Source organism: Arachis ipaensis, chromosome B3, assembly GCF_059453495.1.
Source record: "Arachis ipaensis isolate K30076 ecotype BB chromosome B3, ASM5945349v1, whole genome shotgun sequence".
Classification (NCBI taxonomy): Eukaryota; Viridiplantae; Streptophyta; class Magnoliopsida; order Fabales; family Fabaceae; genus Arachis; species Arachis ipaensis.
In genome coordinates this window covers 85622617-85637400 of record NC_142438.1, presented here as the reverse complement: position 1 = coordinate 85637400, position 14784 = coordinate 85622617, and the positions used below count along the sequence as shown (strand labels likewise).

Genomic DNA, 14784 nt, shown 5'->3' with positions numbered 1-14784 from the left:
CCCAATGAAAAGAGTTAGTTGATCATTGCTCTACCAAAATAGAAAAGAAAGAAAGTGCAGAAGAGTAAAGATGAAGATAAAAACTGAAATTGAAAATTTAACATTCATAAATGAAAATTACAACTAAAAGGAAAACTACTACTAAGAAAAGAAAAGAAGAGAAAAGGAAGAAGAGTGGTTGAGGGGAGGGGTCCGAAGACCCACTCCCCTTGGAGTGTGCCAATTCACAAAAGTTCGAATTGGTCTTCACTCTCTCCCCCTTCCTTCAATTTCTGAAATTCCAGAATGCTTTGAATGTAAAAACTAAGGCCTTTATATAGGCTCTCCTAAATTACAAAATGAAAATAAAAGCAAATTACAATAAAATGAAAATTCCTATTCTAGATGCTTCTTGTGGTCTTGATTGGTTGATAATTGTGGACTTGCTTGCTTGATCTTTGAAGTGGACTTGAGAGAGAAGTGAGTCAAGTTGAGGTCTAGGTGCTAAAGTTAGTGCCAAAGTTAGCCAAACTAACGCTACAAGTGTGGTGTTAGTGCTAAAGTTATTATGGCTAACGTTGCACTTGCTGCCCAGTTGCTGTTTTTGGGGCTTAAAAGATGCCTCTTGTTTATGCTCCAATTTCATGCCCACTATAGAGTATTATATATCGTTGGAAAGCTCTGAATGTCAGCTTTCTAAAGCAACTAGAATCACCTCAATTGGACCTCTGTAACTCAAGTTATGCTCCTTTGAAGTGGACATGGTCGCTGGCATATATGCCAACGTTACTGGAAATGTTGATTGCCAATAACGCTAGCGATTTCCCGTTTCTGAAGCTCAAACTTAGTGTCCACCCATACTATTATATATCGTTGGAAAGCCCTGGATGTCTACTTTCCAATGCTTTTGGAAGCGCATCATTTGGAGCTCTACAACTTGAGTTATACTTCTTGGAAGGTGAAGAGGTCTGTTGGCCTTAATATAGGTTGACACCATGTTCATCATTGCACTTTCGGGGCAGGTTTTCTCCCTCAATTTTAGTGTCAACCATGTAGTGCCATATATGCTTGAAAAGCTCTGGAATCCTACTTTCCAATGCCACTGGAATCACCTCATTTGGAGCTTTGTGGCTCAAGTTATGCGTGTTTGAAGAAGGCATGGTCAAGCTGCCAGGTGGGACTTTTGCCCACGTTAACTACCACGTTAACTAAGTTAACATGGGAGTTAACGTGGCTCTTTGTGGCTTGTGTTGGCAACGTTAGTGACAATGTTTGGTGTCACTAACGTTGTCGACAACTTCTTCTTCTTCACGTTAACTTCCACGTTAACTAGGTTAACGTGGGAGTTAACGTGGCTTCTTGGGGATATGTGGTTGCTTCCAACGTTAGTGACAATGTTGGGTGTCACTAACGTTATCGACCACTCTTGCCTCTTCACGTTAGCTTCCACGTTAACCAAGTTAGCGTGGGAGTTAACGTGGCATTGTGCACTTAGGCCAACGTTAGTGACAATGTTGAATGTCACTAACGTTTGCTTCCTTTCCCCCTTTTAACGTTAGAGGCCACGTTAACTAAGTTAACGTGGACTCTAACGTGGCCACTTGTGAGCATTGGCCAACGTTAGTGATAATGTTAAGTGTCACTAACGTTGGCTCAAATTCCCTTTCTTCAAAGTTAATGCCACTAACTTTTCTCACTAACGTTAGGGCTTTCCTTCCTTCCACGTTAGTGCCCACATTAGTGTAACTAACGTAGCCACTAAGGTGGCTTCTTCTCTTCTTCTTTTGGCCTGAAATCAATCAAACAAAGTGCATCAAAGTCTTGCTCTTAATCATGGATCATGCATCATCTAATTTATCATATAATTCATGCAAAATCCTGATGAAATCATGTAAAATGCACAATGTATGCTTGAATCAAGATGTAAGTGAATATCCACCCAAAACTAGCTTATTTCCTAAGAAAATGCATGAAACTACCTTAAAAACAGTAAAGAAAAGGTCAGTGAAACTGGCCAAGATGCCCTGGCATCAGCTAACCCAAGGGCTGTCTGAGATCGGGTAGATTACCCCTCCCTGCCATAACTTCATAACTTCTTTCTATACCACTTCCTTCATGATTGGGTTCAACCTCCTTTGGGATTGAATGGATGGTTTGGCATCATCTTCCAGCAGTATCTTGTGCATACATATGGCCGAACTTATCCTTTTCAAGTCAGCTAGAGTCCAACCAATGGCATCTTTGTGGTTTCGCAGTACTTTGAGCAGTTCATCCTCTTGATCTTGGCTGAGGCATGAGCTTATGATTACTGGGTAATTTTCATCTTCTCCTAAGTATGCATATTTGAGAGAGGGTTGCAGTGCTTTGAGTTCAAGTTTGGGTGCTTCTGACTTTTCGTTCTCTTCTTTTGGTGCACCTTGTATTTGAATTTCTACTGTTGCAACCTCTTCACTAAACGTAGACTCATCCTCTATTAAACCTTCAGGTTCTTCTTCTTCAAAACTTTCCTGCACTGCATCTTCAAGTGAGTCCAACCCCATACACTCTCCCAATTGCTCTGGTGGGTAACTCATGGCCTTGAACACATTGATCGTCATCTTTTCATTGTGTAATCTCAGGGTGAGATCTCCTTTTTGTACATCAATGATAGCTCCAGCAGTGGCCAAGAATGGCCTTCCCAGGATGATGGAAGCCTTGGCTTCCTCCTGCATGTCCAGCACTACAAAGTCTGCTGGGAAGATAAAATCTCCCACTTTCACCAGCAAATCTTCTACGACGCCATGCGGGAACTTGAACGATCGGTCTGTCAATTGTAAGGCCATCTTTGTTGGTTTAGCTTCCTCAATCTTCATCTTTCTCATCATAGCTACCGACATCAAATTGATGCTGGCTCCTAAGTCACAAAGAGCCTTTTTCACTGTGATTTCCCCTATAATACAAGGGATCTGAAAACTCCCGGGATCCTTCAATTTTTGGGGTGGTTTATGCTGAATGATAGCACTACATTCTTCGGTTAATATCACAGTCTCGTTGTTCTTCCAGCTTCTTTTCTTAGTCATTAGCTCCTTTAAAAACTTGGCGTAGAGTGGCATTTGTTCTATTGCTTCAGCAAAGGGTATGTTGATTTGTAGTTTCTTGAAGATCTCCAAAAATCTCGAAAACTGGTTGTCATCCCCCTTCTTCTTTAATTGCTGAGGATATGGGACTCTTGGTACGTCTGGCTTCAGTACTCCTTCCCCTTTTTGTGAACTTAGATTAGGAACTTGAGCTCCATCCTGCTCTTCTTCCTCTTTATCTGAGTCATTTTCTTGTAGTTTCTGGGGGGTTTCCTTCAGTTCCTTCCCACTCCGAAGGGTGATAGCCTGACACTCCTCCCTTTGTGTTGAGCTAGTATTGCTGCGAAGGTTGTGGCTGGAAATTTGCTTGAATAAGTAGCCAATTTGTGTCTCAAGTTTCTTGATGGCAACATCCTGATTCTGCATATTGGACATCACTTCTTCTCGGAACGCTTTACTATCTTGAATCTCGTTGCTTATGCCTTCAAGTAGATTCTCAATCCTTGAGAGTCTGTCATCAAATGATTGTAGATCGGGATTAGAGGTGGAAGGATGAGGTAAGTTATTTTGGTTTTGATTTGGATATGGAGAGGTGTTGTTATGGGGGTGTTGATATGGTCTAGATGTGAAATGTTGGTGGCTTGAATTGTTGGGATTTGGGCGTCTTTGATCAAGGCTTTGGTCTTGTTGATTTTCCCACCCAAAGTTTGGGTGATTCCTCCATCCAGGGTTATAGGTCTTGGAGTATGGATCATGGTTTTGCCTAGGTGAATTCCCAATATAGTTAACTTGCTCCTGACTTCCCTCTGCTTCTTCATTCACTCCTTCTTGGGTTGTTGATGAAGTGGAGATTGCTGCTACTTGGTTCCTCTCCATCTTCTTGGTTAGGTCAGCCAGCTGCTTGGTAATGAGCTTGTTCTGAGCCAGCAGAGCATCTACATTGTTTAGCTCCATCACTCCTCTAGTGTTCCCTCTTTCGGAAGCATAGAAGTAGTCATTCTCTGCTACAGTTTCAATGACATCTATGGCCTCCTCAATGGTCTTCTTCTTGTTCAAAGATCCTCCGGATAAATGGTCTACGGCCTTCTTTGACTCATACGAGAGCCCTTCATAGAAAATGTGCAGCTGCACCCATTCGTTGAACATGTCAGGTGGACACCTCCTTGTCAGGTCCTTAAACCTCTCCCATGCTTCATACAGAGTCTCACCATCTTGTTGCCTGAAAGTTTGGACCTCAGCTCTCAGCCTATTGATTCGTTGAGGGGGTAAAATCTTGCTAAGAATTTGTTCACCACATCTTCCCAAGTTGTTAAGCTCTCCTTTGGGAAAGACTCCAGCCACTTAGCTGCCTTATCCTTGAGTGAGAATGGAAATAAGAGCAGTCTATAGGCGTCAGGATGAACACCGTTAGACTTCACTGTGTCACAAATTCTCAGAAAGGTGGTTAGATGTTGATTGGGGTCTTCTTGGACACTTCCTCCGAACAAACAGTTGTTCTGAACAAGGGTGATAAGCTGTGGCTTCAGTTCAAAATTGTTGGCGTGGATGGTTGGCTTTTGAATGCTACTTCCACAGTTTCCTGGGTTTGGATTGATGTAAGAGCCTAAAACTCTTCTATCCTCCCCAGCATGATTTGCTCGACCTCCTCCGCCATGGTTGTGAGCCTCTTCTTCATGATGGTTCTCCATATTTTCATCCATGTTTAGTTCAAAGTACTCCTCCTCTTCCTCAGCACCAACTACTCTTTTTCCTCTTGTTTCCCTCCTTAATCTCAAGAAGGTCCTCTCAGGTTCAGAATCAAAGGAAGTTGAAGCCCCGCTTCTTCTCCCAGTCATACAACCAACAAGTACAAGCAAGGAAAATAGATGCAGAAAGTATTTCTGTTAGAATGACTGTTAGTGTGAGTGATGCAATATATCAAACAGTTAGTGGGTTAGTGAAATGAATGGTAAATAACTAAAAACAAAAAAGTAGGGGGAAGGGAAGAAATTAACTAAAACTGAAAGTAAATTACTCAAACGGAAAATTAAATCAACAAAAATAAAATGCTTAATCTAGTGATCCTCCAATTTAATCATTGTTGATGCAAAATCAATCCCCGGCAACGGCGCCATAAACTTGATGCGCGAAAAACTTGTCTCATAACAAATTTCCTTCGGCAAGTGTACCGAATTTGTCGTCAAGTAAAAACTCACAATAGAGTGAGGTCGAATCCCACAGGGATTGATTGATCAAGCAACTTTAACTAGAGGAATGTTCTAGTTGAGCGAATCAGAATTTGAGTTGAGAATTGCAGAAAATTAAATGGCGGGAAAGTAAATAACAGAAAAGTAAATGCTGGAAATAAAGAGCTGAATGTAGATGATGGAAAGTAAATTGCAGAATCATAAATGGGAATGGGGTAATTGCTCATAAAAGTAAATGACAGAAATTAAAGAGAATGGGTAAGATCAGAAATGGGGAGTTCATTGGGCTCAGGAGACGTTGCATTCTCCGGATCAATTTCATTTTCATCTCTTTCTCAATCAATGCACTCATTGATCTCCTTGGCAATCTTAAGTGATCGAATTACAATTCCTTGTAATTCAATCTCTCAAATCTTGATCAATAGCCAATTCCTTGGTCAATTGCTCATGAGAAGAGATGAAGTATGGTCACTGATTATACCACATACATTTCCCAAATCAAGTATTGAGAGGATTATAGTCACATATCCATCCAAACCCAATTTGGTCCAGCATGAGAAAGCATTTCTAGCATGATCTCTTCATTCCTCTTTCAAGGTTCAGAAGAGATCCAAGTTTGAATAGCTTCTTTTCCAAGATAACTACCCAATTGGATGAAGATCGAAAGCTTTCAAGTAAAATCAAGAGGAAAGATAGAAGAAGAATAATGAAAACTAGTATTGATCCATCAAATTACAACAGAGCTCCCTAACCCAATGAAAGGGGTTTAGTTGTTCATAGCTCTGAAAAATGAAAACAAAGATGGAGAATACATGATGAAACTAGAAGTGCAGAGAAATTAAAATACAGAGAGTAGTTCTATGCCAAGAGGCTCCCTATAATTTCCAACTCTCCTTTTTTCAATTCAAAGCTACTCCTATATATACTACTCTTCTGATCTTCTAGTTGGCTCTTCAAGTCTTGGGTATGGGCCTTTGGATCTTGAGTTTGAAGCAGTTATCTTCTTCATTGGGCTTGGCTTTACTTGTAGAGAGAAAGTGTGAAGTGGACAGAGACTTTAGCTCAGGACGTTAGTGGTGTTAACGTTCAGTGAAAATATGGGTTCGAGAACGTTAGTGACAATTACCTTTTTCACTAACGTTCCTCACCAGAGTAAGAGCGACGTTAACTTCAACGTTAGTGGCACAAACGTTGCCACTAACGTTGCCTCTATGTCCTTTGCACACGTTATTGGGACTCACCTTTTCCAGTAATGTTGAGAAGTCTCCCCCTTCCTTACGTTAGAGTCCACGTTAACTTAGTTAACGTGGCTCTTTTAACGTAGGCTTGCCAACCTTCGACAACGTTAGTGACACTTACCTTTGTCACTAACGTTCCAATGTGCCCTTAGCTCCCACATTAGAGTCCACGTTAACTAGGTTAACGTGGCCTTTAACGTGGCTGTGCTAGCCATCTCCAACGTTAGTGACAAAGGTGAATGTCACTAACGTTGGCTCATCATCTCTCCTCTTCACGTTAGCTTCCACGTTAACTAAGTTAACGTGGGAGTTAACGTGGCTCATTGTGGCTTGTGTGGCCTCCTTCCAACGTTAGTGACAATGTTAGGTGTCACTAACGTTGGCGATCACCTTCCTTCTTCACGTTAGCTTCCACATTAACTAGGTTAACGTAGGAGTTAACGTGGCTTATTGGGGCTTGTGTGGGTTAATCCCAATGTTAGTGACAATGTTTGGTGTCAGTAACGTTGTTGACCACCTACTTTCTTCACGTTAGCTTCCACGTTAACTAGGTTAACGTGGGAGTTAACGTGGCTTATTGTGACTTGGCCAACGTTAGTGACAAAGTTGAATGTCACTAACGTTGGCTACCCCTTTACTTCTTAACGTTAGAGGCCACGTTAACTAAGTTAACGTGGCTCTTAACGTGGCCACATATGAGCTTGGTCCAACGTTAGTGATAATGTTAAGTGTCACTAACGTTGGCTCCCTTTCCTTTCTTCCACGTTAGAGTTCACGTTAACTTAGTTAACGTGACTCTTAACGTGGGCAATGATGGCTTCGAGAGCTTTATTGGCAATTACTTTTCCCATTAACTTTGCAAGTTACTCCCATTCCACGTTAGTGCCCACGTTAGTGTAACTAACATAGCCACTAATGTGGTTCTTCTTTGCTTCCTTTGTCCTGAAATCAAGCAATCAAGTGCATCAAAGTTCTAGTCCAAGTCATGGGAAATGCAACATCAAATTTGTCATAAAATTCATGCAAAATCCTCATGAAATCATGTAAAGTGCATAATGTATGCTTGAATCAAGATGTAAGTGAATATCTACCCAAAACTAGCTTATTTTCTAAGGAAATGCATGAAACTACCCTAAAAACAGTAAAGAAAAGGTCAGTGAAACTGGCCAAAATGTCCTGGCATTACACACTTCAATTCCTTGTTCTCAAGTTGAGATTCTTTAGCCATGAAAGCTTCGGGTGCTATTCGGTTTACCGCTCGGTCCAATTGACGCAGGGTTACTTAAAATTGATCCATTGTTTCCTTGAGACGATTCCTTGACTCTTGTTCTGCTCAAATATCATAAGTAGGATCATAAGGCTCTTGGATTGATGGATATGGATGTGGTGTATATGGAGGTGGTGGTCCTTGGGAGTAACTGGGTTGGAATTATGGTGGATCTATGTATGGCTCATATGGCTCATAGGGTGGTTGATATGGTGGATAAGGGTTAGAATCACGTGATGGTGTTTGGTAGTAGGGGGCTTATGAGTATGGTGGTCCAGAGTTGTGTTAAGGAGGTGGTTCATAAGCATATGGTGGGACTTGTTGGTAACAAGTAACAAAACCCAATAAAATTTGTAACCGAAGTATTTAAACCTCGGGTCATCTCTCAAGGAATCGCAGGGAAGTATGATTTATTATTGGTTATGGAAAAAGTATATTTTGTTTTGGGTTTTTAAAATAAGGAACAAGTAATTTAAATGACAAGAAAAATAAATTAATAATTAGAAAATCTCTTGGCAAGGTATAAGAACTGAAATCCCATCCTAGTTATCCTTATCAGGTGTGATGAGAATTGTTATTGCTCCCACTTAGTTAACCCTTACTAAATAAAGGAAAGTCAAGTGGACCAATCAATTTGATCCTCAAGTCCTAGTCAACTCCTGTGGAAAGACTAGCTTTAGAGCGATCCAATTCAATCAGCAATTCACAAATCTGTATCAAATGCTGAGTCTGATAACTCAAGTGTTACCAATTACTTAACCAAAGCCAAAAGGGAAAATAATTCTAAATTAAATTGAAAGCATCATAAATAGAATAAAATAATCATAAATCAGAAATACCTCGAATTATATTAAATAGAATATTCAAATCTAACATGGAAAGATTTATAAGCCAATTTTGAAAGATAAATAACAATTAAAATAATAGGATAAATAAAAGTAGAAAATAAATTAAAGGAACATTGAACCTGTGATTGAAGAGAAGTAGCCTAATCATAACATAAATCTTAAATCCTAATCCTAATCCTAAGAGAGAGGAGAGAAGCTCTCTCTCTAGAAAACTACATCTAAATCCTAATAATTGTGAATATCAATGTATGTGTCAATTGTTCTTGTTTTTTCTTTTTTTTTCTCATTTGATTCCCCCATTCTCTGGCTTATATTCTGTGTTTCTGGCATGGATTTGGGCCGAAAAAGGGTCCAAAAATCGCTGAGGGCATTTTCTACAGATTCCTGCATGTGGCGTCCATCACGCGTGCACGTGGGTCACGCGTTCGCGTGGTCTGGAGTTTTTCCTTGTCACGCATACACGTCAGTCACGCATACGCGTCATTTGCGTTCTGCTCAAGGCACGCGTCCGCATCATCCATGCATTCGCATCGCTGCTATTTTGCGCTAGGCACGCGTCCGCATCGTCCACGCATACGCGTCGCTGCCTTTTCTTCAAAACTCCATTTTTGTGCTTTCCTTCCATTTTTGTATGTTTCCTTTCTGTCTTCTAAGCCATTCCTGCCCTATGAAGCCTGAAAATACTTAACACACAGATCACGGCATCAAATGGTAGTAAAGGATAATAATTTTAATATTTTTAAAGCATAGGAAACATGTTTTCACATATATCATAGAATAAGGAAGGAAAAGTAAAACCATGCAATTCATATGAATAAGTGGGTGAAGAATTGATAAAAACACTCAATTTGAGCACAAGATGAATCATAAAATTGGGGTTTATCAGCTGTGTGGTAGCTGTACTTGGTATTTTTCATCCGAGATGAGAAATCCGACAGTTGATTAGCCGTGCAGAGATCGTACCTGGTATTTTTCATCCGAGAGGATCATACAGCTTACCATGGAAGGAAGCACACATGATTGGAAGAAGACAATAGGAAAGCAGAGGTTCAGAAGCAACAAAGCATCTCCAAACGCTTATCTGAAATTCCCACCAATGAATCACATAAGTATCTCTATCTTATTTTATTTTATGTTTTATTTATCTTTTAATTATCTGAACCTCATAACCATTTGAATCCGCCTGACTAAGATTTACAAGATGACCATAGCTTCCTTCAAGCCGACAATCTCTGTGGGATCGACCCTTACTCACGTAAGGTATTACTTGGATGACCCAGTGCACTTGCCGGTTAGTTGTGCGGAGTTGTGAAAAGTGTAAATCACAATTTCGTCCACCAAGTTTTTGGCGCCGTTGCTGGGGATTGTTCAAGTTTGGACAACTGACGGTTCATCTTGTTTCTTAGATTAGGTAATTTTATTTTATGTTTAAGCTTTTTACTTTTTATTTTCGGAAAATTCATAAAAACTTTCAAAAAAAAATATAAATATGTTCTTCAGGATTTTTAAAAATGAATTCTAGAGTTTCATGAGATATGTTGAAGCTTGGATGGCTGTTTAGCCATGTCTAATCTTTTAGACTGAGGCTTCCACTTCTCATTGACATGCTTGTATGTTTTATGCTAAAGCTTGGCTGGCTATTTTGCCATGTCTAATCTTTTGGACCGAAGCTTTCACTTAAAGCTTGGCTGGCCATTTGGCCATGTCTAATCTTTTGGACTGGAGCTTTAGACTAACATTGCATGAATCCTGGAATTCTTATTAAAAATTTTGGATTTATTTATTTTCTTTTTCCAAAATATTTTCGAAAAATACAAAAAAATTTAATAAAATCATAAAATCATAAAAATAAAAAATTATGTGTTTCTTGTTTAAGTCTAGTGTCAAATATTAAGTTTGGTGTCAATTGCATGTTTTTAATTTTTCTTTAATTTTCGAAAATATATGCATTGTGTTCTTCATTGATCTTCAAGTTGTTCTTGATGATTTTCCTTGTTTGATCTTTAATTTTTCTTGTTTTGTGTCTTTTCTTATTTTTCTTGTGTATTTTCGAATTATTAGTGTCTATAGTTTAAAAATTTTTAAGTTTGGTGTCTTGCATGTGTTTCTTTTCTTAAAAATTTTCAAAAATATGTTCTTGATGTTCATCATGATCTTCAAAGTGTCCTTGGTGTTCATCTTGACATTTAAAGTGTTCTTGCATGCATTATTTGTTTTGATCTTAGTTTCTTACGTTTTGTGTCATTGAGTTATTTTTCTCTTTCCTCATTAATTAAAAAAAATAAAAAAAATATATTTCCCTTATTTTGCTCATAAAATTCGAAATTTTGGGTTGACTTAGTCAAAAATTTTCAAAATTTGGTTGTTTCTTGTTAGTCAAGCCAAAATTTCAATTTAAAATTTCTATCTTTTCAAATCTTTTTCAAAAATCAAATCTTTTTCATTTTTTTTCATGTTTTCGAAAATCCCAAAATTAATTTTCAAAATCTTTTTCTTAATTTTATTCCATATTTTCGAAATCATTACTAACATTTAATGTTTAGATTAAAAAATTTTCAAGTTGTTACTTGCCTATTAAGAATAGTTCAATCTTTAAATTCTAAGAATCATATCTTTTAGTTTCTTGTTAGTCAAGTAATCAACTTTAATTTCAAAAATCAAATCCTTTTAATTTCTTTTTCAAATCTTTTTCAAAATAAATTTCAATCATATCTTTTTCAAAACTTAATTTCAAAATGTTTTTCTAACTTCTTATCTTTTCAAAATTTATTTTCAAATCTTTTTCAATTAACCACTTGACTTATTTGTTTTGATTTTAAAAAGTTTACTATTTCTTAGCCTTCTCAAAATCACCTAACTACTTTTCTCCCTCTCTAATTTTCGAAAACCACTAACAACTTTTTCAAAATTCTTTTTAATTAACTAATTGTTTTAAATTTTAATTTTATTTTATTTCTTTTTCTAATACTAACCAATAATTAAAATAAAAAAAATATTTTTCTTCTCTTTTAAATAATTTCCAAATACACTCTCTCTCTCTCTCTCTCTCTCATCTTTTTCTATTTATTTTATTTATTTACTAAAACTTATCTTCTTGAAAATTCGAACTCTCTCCCTCTCTCTGTGTTCGAATTCTTCTTCTTCTCCCTTTTTCATTCTATTCTTCTATTCTTCTACTCACATAAAGGAATCTCTATACTGTGACATAGAGGATTCCTCTTCTTGTTTGTTCTCTTCTTTTTCATATGAGCAGGAACAAGGATAAGAACATTCTTGTTGAAGCTGATCCGGAACTTGAAAGGACTCTGAAGAGGAAGCTAAGAGAAGCTAAAGCACAACACTCTGGAGAGGACCTAACAGAAATTTTCGAAAAAAAAGAAAACATGGCAACCGAAAACAACAACAATGGTGGAGATGCAAGGAAGATGCTTGGTGACTTTACTGTACCAACTTCTGACTTCTATGGAAGAAGCATCTCAATTCCTACAATTGGAGCAAACAACTTTGAGCTCAAGCCTCAATTAGTTTCTCTAATGCAACAGAATTGCAAGTTTCATGAACTTCCATTGGAAGATCCTCATCAGTTTTTAGCTGAATTCCTGCAAATTTGTGACACTGTTAAAACCAATGGGGTTAATCCTGAGGTTACAGACTTATGCTTTTCCCCTTTGCTGTAAGAGACAGAGCTAGGATATGGTTGGACTCACAACCTAAAGAAAGCCTAAACTCTTGGGAAAGTTGGTCAATGATTTCTTGGCTAAATTCTTTCCACCTCAAAAGATGAGTAATCATAGAGTAGAAGTCCAAACCTTCAGACAGAAGGAAGGTGATTCCCTCTATGAAGCTTGGGAAAGATACAAGCAATTAATCAGAAGGTATCCTTCTGACATGCTTTCAGAATGGAGCATCTTATGTATATTCTATGATGGTCTATCTGAATTATCCAAGATGTCATTAGACCACTCTGCTGGTGGATCTCTTCATCTGAAGAAAATGCCTGCAGAAGCCCAGGAACTCATTGAGATGGTTGTAAATAACCAGTTCATGTATACTTCTAAAAGAAATCCTGTGAATAATGGGACAACCCAGAAGAAAGGAGTTCTTGAGATTGATACTCTGAATGCCATATTGGCTCAGAATAAAATATTGACTCAGCAAGTCAATATGATTTCTCAGAATCTGACTGGAATACAAGCTGCATCCGGTAGTACTAAAGAAGCTTCCTCTGAAGAAGAAGCTTATGACCCTGAGAACCCTGCAATGGAAGAAGTGAATTACATGGGAGAATCCTATGGAAACACCTATAATCCTTCATGGAAAAATCATCCAAATTTCTCATGGAAGGATCAGCAGAAGCCTAATCAAGGTTTCAATAATAATAATGGTGGGAGAAATAGGTTTGGCAATAGCAAGCCTTTTCCATCATCTTCTGAGCAACAGACAGAGAATTCTAAGCAGAGACATTCTGACTTAGCAACCATAGTCTCTGATCTATCTAAGACCACTCTAAGTTTCATGACTGAAACAAGGTCCTCCATCAGAAATTTGAAGGCACAAGTGGGTCAGCTGAGTAAAAGAGTTACTGAAACTCCTCCTAGTACTCTCCTAAGCAATACAGAAGAGAATCCAAAGAGAGAGTACAAGGCCATCAATATAACCAAAATGGCCGAACCTATAGAGGAGGAAGAAGCAGTGATTTCCAGTGAGGAAGACTAATGACTTGCATCATCTACCTCTTTTTCTTGCATAAAAAGGACCATAAAAGGGCATAATCTCATTAAATTATTGCAATTCATGAATTAATTGATAAACATTACAATACATTGCTTTGAAATGAGTTTGTGCTAAATTTCAGGAGAAAAAGACATCAAAAAGGGGGAGAAAACAACAAAAGAAGCTGGGCGTGTGAAACGGGCGTGCCACTTGGAGCAAACGCCACAAAATCACATGGGCATGGCATGCCAGAACTAAAGTCTAGAGAGGATTCCCCAAACATACACATGGGCGTGGCACGCCAGGAGCTGGGCGTGGCACGCCAGTATGACTTTCCAGAGAGCAACAATGAAGGCCCCCAAAGGGGGCGTGGCACGCCAGGCTGGGCGTGGCACGCCAAACCCACCACATGATCCATGGGTGTGCCACTTAGTGTCGAAGGCATGGCACGCCAGCTTTAAAAATCACTTGGGCATGCCACTTAAAGAACCAGGCGTGGCACGCCAAGCTAAGAAGGACACAAATGAATGGGCGTGCCACTTGAGCAGCTTGGCGAGGCATGCTGGTACAAAATTCCAGAGAGGAAGTTGAAGGTTAAAAAGGCTGGGCGTGCCACTTGAGCATCTGGGCGTGGCACGCCAATGTAAAAAGAAGGCCAAAGCAAAGATTGGGCATGCCACTTGGTGTCGAAGGCGTGGCACGCTAGCTCAAAATCCTTACCTGGGCGTGCCACTTGAATGCTAGGCATGACACGCCAGCCACTGGAACCAATGCAAATGATGGGCGTGGCACGCCAACACCTGGGCGTGTCATGCTGGTTACACTTTCCAGGGAAGGAGAAACAAGGCCAACCATATGGGCATGCCATTTGGTGTCGAAGGCGTGGCACGCTAGCTTTAAAAATCAACTGGGCGTGCCACTTGGTGTCGAAGGCGTGGCACGCCAGCTTTAAAAATCAACTGGGCGTGCCACTTGGTGTCGAAGGCATGGCATGCCACCATCACCAATCATCCAAGAGAAGACCTGGGCATGCCACTTGAGTTTTGGGCGTGGCACGCCAAGCAGAGGAGCCAAGCACATGAAGGGCATGGCACGCCAAACCCTGGCGTGCCACATTAGTTCAACTTTCCAGAGAAATAGATCAAGCACATAGCATGGGCGTAGCACGCCAAACCCTGGGCGTGCCATGCCAGTTTAAATTTCCAGAAGCTAGCAAAGAGATGGAAAAGGCCTGCGTGTGCCACTTGGGGTCGAAGGCGTGGCACGCCAGGCTAACCAAGGCTTTAAAAAGGCCTAGGAGTGCCACTTGGGCTCAAAGGCGTGGCACGCTAGGCTACCCAAGGTTTAAAAGAACCCTGAGCATGCCACTTGAGCTCGAAGGTGTGGCACGCCAGGATGGTCAGTGAAGGGAGGCGTGCCACTTGAGGATTGGGCGTGGCACACCAAGGCAGAATCAGAGGAAGGCGTGGCACGCCACTGAAGTTTCAATCACACGCC

The 14784-nt window shown here is 39.6% G+C and overlaps 1 non-coding gene across 1 annotated transcript; it reads left to right on the top strand.

The window, feature by feature from the left end:
- Positions 1 to 4179: 4179 nt before the first annotated feature.
- LOC148571423 (small nucleolar RNA R71) lies at positions 4180 to 4283 on the top strand. The gene has a single exon (XR_015880437.1). It is a non-coding gene; the product is annotated as a small nucleolar RNA R71 (small nucleolar RNA).
- The last annotated feature ends 10501 nt before the right edge of the window (positions 4284 to 14784 follow it).